The sequence below is a fragment of the Ornithodoros turicata genome, chromosome 1, assembly GCF_037126465.1.
Source record: "Ornithodoros turicata isolate Travis chromosome 1, ASM3712646v1, whole genome shotgun sequence".
Lineage (NCBI taxonomy): Eukaryota > Metazoa > Arthropoda > Arachnida > Ixodida > Argasidae > Ornithodoros > Ornithodoros turicata.
In genome coordinates, this window is record NC_088201.1 from 161,863,653 (window position 1) to 161,872,482 (window position 8,830).

The following is an 8,830-nucleotide window of genomic DNA, read 5'->3' on the forward strand; positions in this document are numbered from 1 at the left end:
GCGTACACTCTGTCTAGTCTTGCGTGTGAGTTACCTTGAAAGTGCGTGAACGTGATGGATCCTCTTGGAAATGCTTCCCAGACATCGACGAGATCAGCTTCATGCGTCAGTTAGACCAATTCTCTCCTGCTGCTGTCCTTCTTTATCAGTCCGGTACTGCAGTCTTCTTTTCTTAAGACACAGTTGAAGTCTCCGCACAAGAGGACGTTCCAAGGGACACTAACGAAATGCTTGAGCGAAGAGAAGAAGTATTTCCTCTCCGCGGGGTCATTTGGAGCGTAAACACAGATCACGCGTAGCATCCCTCGCCCATGCACACAGTCCACCACACTTAACCGTCCGCTTTGATCTAGCACATTGTCCACAACCGCCAATCCCGAGCTCTTTCTAACGAGGATAAGGCTTCCAGCACTGTTTCCGATTGCCGCGGACGGAAAACACCAGAAATTGGATTTAAAAAAATTAACCAGTTCCTTTTCGTCAACTGCAGTTGCAACTTTGGTTTCCTGAAGGCAGGCCACATCAACGTTTTCGGAAGATAACAAGTTCGCCACCCAATGCTTCCGTCTTCTCGAAAGGAGGCTGACGACGTTTAGTGTTGCAACTTTGATATGACGGTGTCTTGTCATCTTCTTACTTCATTAAAAAAGCCCTCATGCACTTCCGATCAAAAAAACCCCGGGTCATCGAGCTGGGATGACCCCGCTTCTTCTAGTGGCAACTGTGTCATAGACTGATGCCCCTGCCTCGATTTCTTGTTCAATTGAGTTTGCCACTGCCCGGATTGGTCCTGCCTTGCGTCTCCCACCTTTTCTTCAGTATCAGTCCCTTTCCTTTTTCCTAGCGGGTCCTCTTCTCGAGACCAGTCCATTCGCTGCGGCTCCTTTCCCTGTCGTTCCTTGTCAGTCTCCTGCGCCGTTTCCACAACTTCATTTTCAGTCTCTCCGCTGTCGCAAGTGCCTGCTTTCTGCACTGGCTCTTCATTGTCTTGCATTGTAGCCTCTGTGTCCTGCACATCCATTACCATGTCTGCGTTTGGTTTTTCCACTGCACCCCTTGTCATTGCGGCATAGGTACGGACGCAGTCCTCAGCAATGTGCCCAAAACCTTTACATGTTCTACAGTATTCAGTTCGACACTGACTTCGTATGTGTCCGACCTGCTTGCACCGCAACCATAAAGGTGACAGGCGCTTTAACCACCTAAGCCACGGCGCCATGGAAGGCAAAATACAATGCGATTTGGCGGAGCCAACGATCCCTAGCAGGGCGTGAACAAGAGAGTCTACCAAAACTGCACCATAAACACGACAATGATGGGACAGTTAGGCACCGGAGGGAGTCGAACCCTCGATCTCCTGTTTACTAGACAGGCGCTTTAACCACCTAAGCCACGGCGCCATGGACGGCAAAATACAATGCGATTTGGCGGAGCAAACGATCCCTAGCAGGGCGTGAACAAGAGAGTCTACCAAAACTGCAACATAAACACGACAATGATGGGACAGTTAGGCACCGGAGGGAGTCGAACCCTCGATCTCCTGTTTACTAGACAGGCGCTTTAACCACCGAAGCCACGGCGCCATGGAAGGCAAAATACAATGCGATGTGGCGGAGCTAACGATCCCTAGCACGGCGTGACCAAGAGAGTCTACCAAAACTGCAACATAAACACAACAATGATGGGACAGTTAGGCACCGGAGGGAGTCGAACCCTCGATCTCCTGTTTACTAGACAGGCGCTTTAACCACCTTAGCCACGGCGCCATGGAAGGCAAAATACAACGCGATTTCGCGGAGCTAACGATCCCTAGCAGGGCGTGAACAAGAGAGCCTGCCGAAACTGCAACATAAACACGACAATGATGGGACAGTTAGGCACCGGAGGGAGTCGAACCCTCGATCTCCTGTTTTCTACACAGGCCCTTTAACAACCTAAGCCACGGCGCCATGGAAGGCGAAATACAATGTGATGTGGCGGAGCTAACGATGCCTTGAACGGCGTGAACAAGAGAGTCTACCAAAACTGCAACATAAACACGACAATGATGGGACAGTTAGGCACCGGAGGGAGTCGAACAATTGATCTCCTGTTTACTAAACAGGCGCTTTAACCACGTTAGCCACGGCGCCATGGAAGACAAAATACAATGCGATTTCGAGGAGCTAACGATCCCTAGCAGGGCGTGAACAAGAGAGTCTACCAAAACTGCAACATAAACACGACAATGATGGGACAGTTAGGCACCGAAGGGAGCCGAACCCTCGATCTCCTGTTTACTAGACAGGCGCTTTAACCACCTAAGCCACGGCGCCATGGAAGGCAAAATACAATGCGATTTGGCCGAGACAACGATCCCTAGCAGGGCGTGAACAAGAGAGCCTGCCGAAACTGCAACATAAACACGACAATGATGGGACAGTTAGGCACCGGAGGGAGTCGAACCCTCGATCTCCTGTTTTCTACACAGGCCCTTTAACAACCTAAGCCACGGCGCCATGGAAGGCGAAATACAATGTGATGTGGCGGAGCTAACGATGCCTAGAACGGCGTGAACAAGAGAGTCTACCAAAACTGCAACATAAACACGACAATGATGGGACAGTTAGGCACCGGAGGGAGTCGAACAATTGATCTCCTGTTTACTAAACAGGCGCTTTAACCACGTTAGCCACGGCGCCATGGAAGGCAAAATACAATGCGATTTCGCGGAGCTAACGATCCCTAGCAGGGCGTGAACAAGAGAGCCTGCCGAAACTGCAACATAAACACGACAATGATGGGACAGTTAGGCACCGAAGGGAGCCGAACCCTCGATCTCCTGTTTACTAGACAGGGGCTTTAACCACCTAAGCCACGGCGCCATGGAAGGCAAAATACAATGCGATTTGGCCGAGACAACGATCCCTAGCAGGGCGTGAACAAGAGAGTCTACCAAAACTGCAACATAAACACGACAATGATGGGACAGTTAGGCACCGGAGGGAGTCGAACCCTCGATCTCCTGTTTACTAGACAGGTGCTTTAACCACCTAAGCCACGGCGCCATGGAAGGCAAAATACAACGCGATTTCGCGGAGCTAACGATCCCTAGCAGGGCGTGAACAAGAGAGCCTGCCGAAACTGCAACATAAACGCGACAATGATGGGACAGTTAGGCACCGGAGGGATTCGAACCCTCGATCTCCTGATTTCTACACAGGCCCTTTAACAACCTAAGCCACGGCGCCATGGAAGGCGAAATACAATGTGATGTGGCGGAGCTAACGATGCCTAGAACGGCGTGAACAAGAGAGTCTACCAAAACTACAACATAAACACGACAATGATGGGGCAGTTAGTTACCGGAGGGAGTCGAACAATTGATCTCCTGTTTACTAAACAGGCGCTTTAACCACGTTAGCCACGGCGCCATGGAAGACAAAATACAATGCGATTTCGAGGAGCTAACGATCCCTAGCAGGGCGTGAACAAGAGAGTCTACCAAAACTGTAACATAAACACGACAATGATGGGACAAGTTAGGCACCGGAGGGAGTCGAACACTCGATCTCCTGGTTACTAGACAGGTGCTTTAACCACCTAAGCCACGGCGCCATGGAAGGCAAGATACAACGCGATTTCGGGGAGCTAACGATCCCTAGCAGGGCGTGAACAAGAGAGCCTGCCGAAACTGCAACATAAACACGACAATGATGGGACAGTTAGGCACCGGAGGGAGCCGAACCCTCGATCTCCTGTTTACTAGACAGGCGCTTTAACCACCTAAGCCACGGCGCCATGGAAGGCAAAATACAATGCGATTTGGCCGAGACAACGATCCCTAGCAGGGCGTGAACAAGAGAGTCTACCAAAACTGCAACATAAACACGACAATGATGGGACAGTTAGGCACCGAAGGGAGCCGAACCCTCGATCTCCTGTTTACTAGACAGGCGCTTTAACCACCTAAGCCACGGCGCCATGGAAGGCAAAATACAATGCGATTTGGCCGAGACAACGATCCCTAGCAGGGCGTGAACAAGAGAGTCTACCAAAACTGCAACATAAACACGACAATGATGGGACAGTTAGGCACCGGAGGGAGTCGAACCCTCGATCTCCTGTTTACTAGACAGGTGCTTTAACCACCTAAGCCACGGCGCCATGTAAGGCAAAATACAACGCGATTTCGCGGAGCTAACGATCCCTAGCAGGGCGTGAACAAGAGAGCCTGCCGAAACTGCAACATAAACGCGACAATGATGGGACAGTTAGGCACCGGAGGGATTCGAACCCTCGATCTCCTGATTTCTACACAGGCCCTTTAACAACCTAAGCCACGGCGCCATGGAAGGCGAAATACAATGTGATGTGGCGGAGCTAACGATGCCTAGAACGGCGTGAACAAGAGAGTCTACCAAAACTACAACATAAACACGACAATGATGGGGCAGTTAGTTACCGGAGGGAGTCGAACAATTGATCTCCTGTTTACTAAACAGGCGCTTTAACCACGTTAGCCACGGCGCCATGGAAGACAAAATACAATGCGATTTCGAGGAGCTAACGATCCCTAGCAGGGCGTGAACAAGAGAGTCTACCAAAACTGTAACATAAACACGACAATGATGGGACAAGTTAGGCACCGGAGGGAGTCGAACACTCGATCTCCTGGTTACTAGACAGGTGCTTTAACCACCTAAGCCACGGCGCCATGGAAGGCAAAATACAACGCGATTTCGCGGAGCTAACGATCCCTAGCAGGGCGTGAACAAGAGAGCCTGCCGAAACTGCAACGTAAACACGACAATGATGGGACAGTTAGGCACCGGAGGCATTCGAACCCTCGATCTCCTGATTTCTACACAGGCCCTTTAACAACCTAAGCCACGGCGCCATGGAAGGCGAAATACAATGTGATGTGGCGGAGCTAACGATGCCTAGAACGGCGTGAACAAGAGAGTCTACCAAAACTGCAACATAAACACGACAATGATGGGGCAGTTAGTTACCGGAGGGAGTCGAACAATTGATCTCCTGTTTACTAAACAGGCGCTTTAACCACGTTAGCCACGGCGCCATGGAAGACAAAATACAATGCGATTTCGAGGAGCTAACGATCCCTAGCAGGGCGTGAACAAGAGAGTCTACCAAAACTGTAACATAAACACGACAATGATGGGACAAGTTAGGCACCGGAGGGAGTCGAACACTCGATCTCCTGGTTACTAACCAGGCGTTTTAACCAGCTAAGCCACGGCGACATGAAAGGCAACATCCAGTGCGACGTCACGGAGCTAACGATCCCTAGCAGGGTGTGAACAAGAGAGACTACCAAACTGTAACATGAACACGACAATGATGGGACAGTTAGGCACCGGAGGGAGCCGAACCCTCGATCTCCTGTTTACTAGACAGGCGCTTTAACCACCTAAGCCACGGCGCCATGGAAGACAAAATACACTGCGATTTGGCGGAGCCAACGATCCCTAGCAGGGCGTGAACAAGAGAGTCTACCAAAACTGCACCATAAACATGACAATGATGGGACAGTTAGGCATCGGAGGGAGTCGAACCCTCGATCTCCTGTTTACTAGACAGGCGCTTTAACCACCGAAGCCACGGCGCCATGGAAGCCAAAATACAATGCGGTGTGGCGGAGCTAAGGATCCCTAGCACGGCGTGACCAAGAGAGTCTACCAAAACTGCAACATAAACACAACAATGAAGGGACAGTTAGGCACCGGAGGGAGTCGAACCCTCGATCTCCTGTTTACTAGACAGGCGCTTTAACCACCTTAGCCACGGCGCCATGGAAGGCAAAATACAACGCGATTTCGCGGAGCTAACGATCCCTAGCAGGGCGTGAACAAGAGAGTCTACCAAAACTGCAACATAAACACGACAATGATGGGACAGTTAGGCACCGGAGGAAGTCGAACCCTCGATCTCCTGTTTACTAGACAGGCGCTTTAACCACCTAAGCCACGGCGCCATGGAAGGCAAAATACAATGCGATTTGGCGGAGCCAACGATCCCTAGCAGGGCGTGAACAAGAGAGTCTACCAAAACTACAACATAAACACAACAATGATGGGACAGTTAGGCACCGGAGGGAGTCGAACCCTCGATCTCCTGTTTACTAGACAGGCGCTTTAACCACCTTAGCCACGGCGCCATGGAAGGCAAAATACAACGCGATTTCGCGGAGCTAACGATCCCTAGTAGGGCGTGAACAAGAGAGCCTGCCGAAACTGCAACATAAACACGACAATGATGGGACAGTTAGGCACCGGAGGGAGTCGAACCCTCGATCTCCTGTTTTCTACACAGGCCCTTTAACAACCTAAGCCACGGCGCCATGGAAGGCGAAATACAATGTGATGTGGCGGAGCTAACGATGCCTTGAACGGCGTGAACAAGAGAGTCTACCAAAACTGCAACATAAACACAACAATGATGGGACAGTTAGGCACCGGAGGGAGCCGAACCGTCGATCTCCTGTTTACTAGACAGGCGCTTTAACCACCTAAGCCACGGCGCCATGGAAGGCAAAATACAATGCGATTTGGCCGAGACAACGATCCCTAGCAGGGCGTGAACAAGAGAGTCTACCAAAACTGCAACATAAACACGACAATGATGGGACAGTTAGGTACCGGAGGGAGTCGAACAATTGATCTCCTGTTTACTAAACAGGCGCTTTAACCACGTTAGCCACGGCGCCATGGAAGACAAAATACAATGCGATTTCGAGGAGCTAACGATCCCTAGCAGGGCGTGAACAAGAGAGTCTACCAAAACTGCAACATAAACACGACAATGATGGGACAGTTAGGCACCGGAGGGAGTCGAACCCTCGATCTCCTGTTTACTAGACAGGCGCTTTAACCACCTAAGCCACGGCGCCATGGAAGGCAAAATACAATGCGATGTGGCGGAGCTAACGATCCCTAGCACGGCGTGACCAAGAGAGTCTACCAAAACTGCAACATAAACACAACAATGATGGGACAGTTAGGCACCGGAGGGAGTCGAACCCTCGATCTCCTGTTTACTAGAGAGGCGCTTTAACCACCTAAGCCACGGCGCCATGGAAGGCAAAATACAATGCGATGTGGCGGAGCTAACGATCCCTAGCACGGCGTGACCAAGAGGGTTTACCAAAACTGCAACATAAACACAACAATGATGGGACAGTTAGGCACCGGAGGCTGTCGAACACTCGATCTCCTGTTTACTAGACAGGCGCTTTAACCACCTTAGCCACGGCGCCATGGAAGGCAAAATACAATGCGATGTCGCGGAGTTTACGCTCCCTAGCAGGGCGTGAACAAGAGAGTCTACCAAAACTGCAACATAAACACGACAATGATGGGACAGTTAGGCCCCGGAGGGAGTCGAACCCTCGATCTCCTGTTTACTAGACAGGCGCTTTAACCACCTTAGCCACGGCGCCATGGAAGGCAAAATACAATGCGATGTCGCGGAGCTAACGATCCCTAGCACGGCGTGAACAAGAGAGTCTACCAAAACTGCAACATAAACACGACCCATGATTGGACAGTTAGGCACCGGAGGGAGTCGAACACTGGATCTCCTGTTTACTAACCAGGCGTTTTAACCACCTAAGCCACGGCGCCATTGAAGCCAAAATATAATGCGATGTCGCGGAACTAACGATTCCTAGCTGGGCTTCAACATTAGAGTCTACCAAAACTGTAACGTGAACACCACAATGATGGGACACTTAAGCATCGGAGGGAGTAGAACCCTGGATCTCCTGTTTACGAGACAGGCGCTTTGACCACCTAAGCCACGGCGCTTTTTTTTTTCCACCAGGTAATAACGTTTATTTACAAACATTAGAATAAGCTATGACTGTACAGTGTTAATGAGTGATGTATGATGAATGAATGATGCACACCGTAGCATCCAAATACACAGGATACAAAAAAATACATGGTACACAACACACAGGTTACACAGGTCACATACAGAGAGTAAAAATTTGCATACACACAGGATACAAAAAATACATGGTACACAACGCACAGGTTAAACACGTCACACACAGAGAGTAATAATTTACATAGAGGACAGCGATTCACACAGATGCTCTAACCACGGTAGTGCTTCCAAATGCTGCATGCAGCATAGCTTCAGCTGCGTTATTTCTACTTTAAAATACTGCATGGGCGACGCCAATGGCTCTTCATTTCTGTCTGCCATACGCAGCTTCCACAAGCAATACATAGCTATCAGCATGATAATATCGTAGCGTATACCTTCATTCGGATGTAAAGGTAGGAATCTGATTGTATGTGGGTTCAGAGAGAGGCGTTTATTCAGTACTTTAATCTGTATGTCGTCCCAGAAAAACTGTGCTTCCGTACAATCAAGAAAGATATGGGAAACGGTTTCAGGGACTTTGCAAAACCTGCAGTTGGCAGACCATGGAACATATATGCCTTTCTGTTCCAACCATGCTTTCACAGAGAGCGTTGATGTATGAAGCTGGAAAAAGAATGTTTTCATATTCGGCTTTATGTGCATGCGTTGGACCCTGTGTAAAACGTCCGCTCAAGGCCACTCAGACGGAATTTGCATGTAAATTGGCACTTGAAACAAGGTATCTATCAAATGGGCTGCGAACACTTCCCAAGCAGCACAATGTACTGAAAGTCGAGTGCAATAGGGGTGGACGGTATGTGTCTTATCAATGTTCTTTAGTTTCACCAGTCTGTTCAAGGCCTTCCACCTACCCGTCCACCCCTATTGCACTCGACTTTCAGTACATTTTGCTGCTTGGATTTCTTTGAAACCGAAAAGAGGTAATCTGGGGTAA

At 49.8% G+C, this 8,830-nt stretch overlaps 15 non-coding genes across 15 annotated transcripts; all 15 read right to left on the reverse strand.

Annotated features, from left to right (window-relative positions):
- Positions 1–1,326: 1,326 nt before the first annotated feature.
- On the reverse strand, positions 1,327–1,400 carry Trnat-agu (transfer RNA threonine (anticodon AGU)). The gene has a single exon. It is a non-coding gene; the product is annotated as a tRNA-Thr (tRNA).
- A 109-nt stretch (positions 1,401–1,509) lies between these two features.
- On the reverse strand, positions 1,510–1,583 carry Trnat-agu (transfer RNA threonine (anticodon AGU)). Its single transcript has one exon. It is a non-coding gene; the product is annotated as a tRNA-Thr (tRNA).
- Positions 1,584–1,692: 109 nt separating this feature from the next.
- Positions 1,693–1,766, reverse strand: Trnat-agu (transfer RNA threonine (anticodon AGU)). The gene has a single exon. It is a non-coding gene; the product is annotated as a tRNA-Thr (tRNA).
- A 475-nt stretch (positions 1,767–2,241) lies between these two features.
- Positions 2,242–2,315, reverse strand: Trnat-agu (transfer RNA threonine (anticodon AGU)). Its single transcript has one exon. It is a non-coding gene; the product is annotated as a tRNA-Thr (tRNA).
- A 658-nt stretch (positions 2,316–2,973) lies between these two features.
- Positions 2,974–3,047, reverse strand: Trnat-agu (transfer RNA threonine (anticodon AGU)). Its single transcript has one exon. It is a non-coding gene; the product is annotated as a tRNA-Thr (tRNA).
- Positions 3,048–3,706: 659 nt separating this feature from the next.
- Positions 3,707–3,780, reverse strand: Trnat-agu (transfer RNA threonine (anticodon AGU)). The gene has a single exon. It is a non-coding gene; the product is annotated as a tRNA-Thr (tRNA).
- Positions 3,781–3,889: 109 nt separating this feature from the next.
- Trnat-agu (transfer RNA threonine (anticodon AGU)) lies at positions 3,890–3,963 on the reverse strand. The gene has a single exon. It is a non-coding gene; the product is annotated as a tRNA-Thr (tRNA).
- Positions 3,964–4,072: 109 nt separating this feature from the next.
- Positions 4,073–4,146, reverse strand: Trnat-agu (transfer RNA threonine (anticodon AGU)). Its single transcript has one exon. It is a non-coding gene; the product is annotated as a tRNA-Thr (tRNA).
- A 1,208-nt stretch (positions 4,147–5,354) lies between these two features.
- Trnat-agu (transfer RNA threonine (anticodon AGU)) lies at positions 5,355–5,428 on the reverse strand. Its single transcript has one exon. It is a non-coding gene; the product is annotated as a tRNA-Thr (tRNA).
- Positions 5,429–5,720: 292 nt separating this feature from the next.
- Trnat-agu (transfer RNA threonine (anticodon AGU)) lies at positions 5,721–5,794 on the reverse strand. The gene has a single exon. It is a non-coding gene; the product is annotated as a tRNA-Thr (tRNA).
- A 109-nt stretch (positions 5,795–5,903) lies between these two features.
- Positions 5,904–5,977, reverse strand: Trnat-agu (transfer RNA threonine (anticodon AGU)). The gene has a single exon. It is a non-coding gene; the product is annotated as a tRNA-Thr (tRNA).
- A 109-nt stretch (positions 5,978–6,086) lies between these two features.
- Positions 6,087–6,160, reverse strand: Trnat-agu (transfer RNA threonine (anticodon AGU)). The gene has a single exon. It is a non-coding gene; the product is annotated as a tRNA-Thr (tRNA).
- A 658-nt stretch (positions 6,161–6,818) lies between these two features.
- Positions 6,819–6,892, reverse strand: Trnat-agu (transfer RNA threonine (anticodon AGU)). Its single transcript has one exon. It is a non-coding gene; the product is annotated as a tRNA-Thr (tRNA).
- Positions 6,893–7,001: 109 nt separating this feature from the next.
- Positions 7,002–7,075, reverse strand: Trnat-agu (transfer RNA threonine (anticodon AGU)). The gene has a single exon. It is a non-coding gene; the product is annotated as a tRNA-Thr (tRNA).
- Positions 7,076–7,367: 292 nt separating this feature from the next.
- Trnat-agu (transfer RNA threonine (anticodon AGU)) lies at positions 7,368–7,441 on the reverse strand. The gene has a single exon. It is a non-coding gene; the product is annotated as a tRNA-Thr (tRNA).
- Between the last annotated feature and the right edge of the window lie 1,389 nt (positions 7,442–8,830).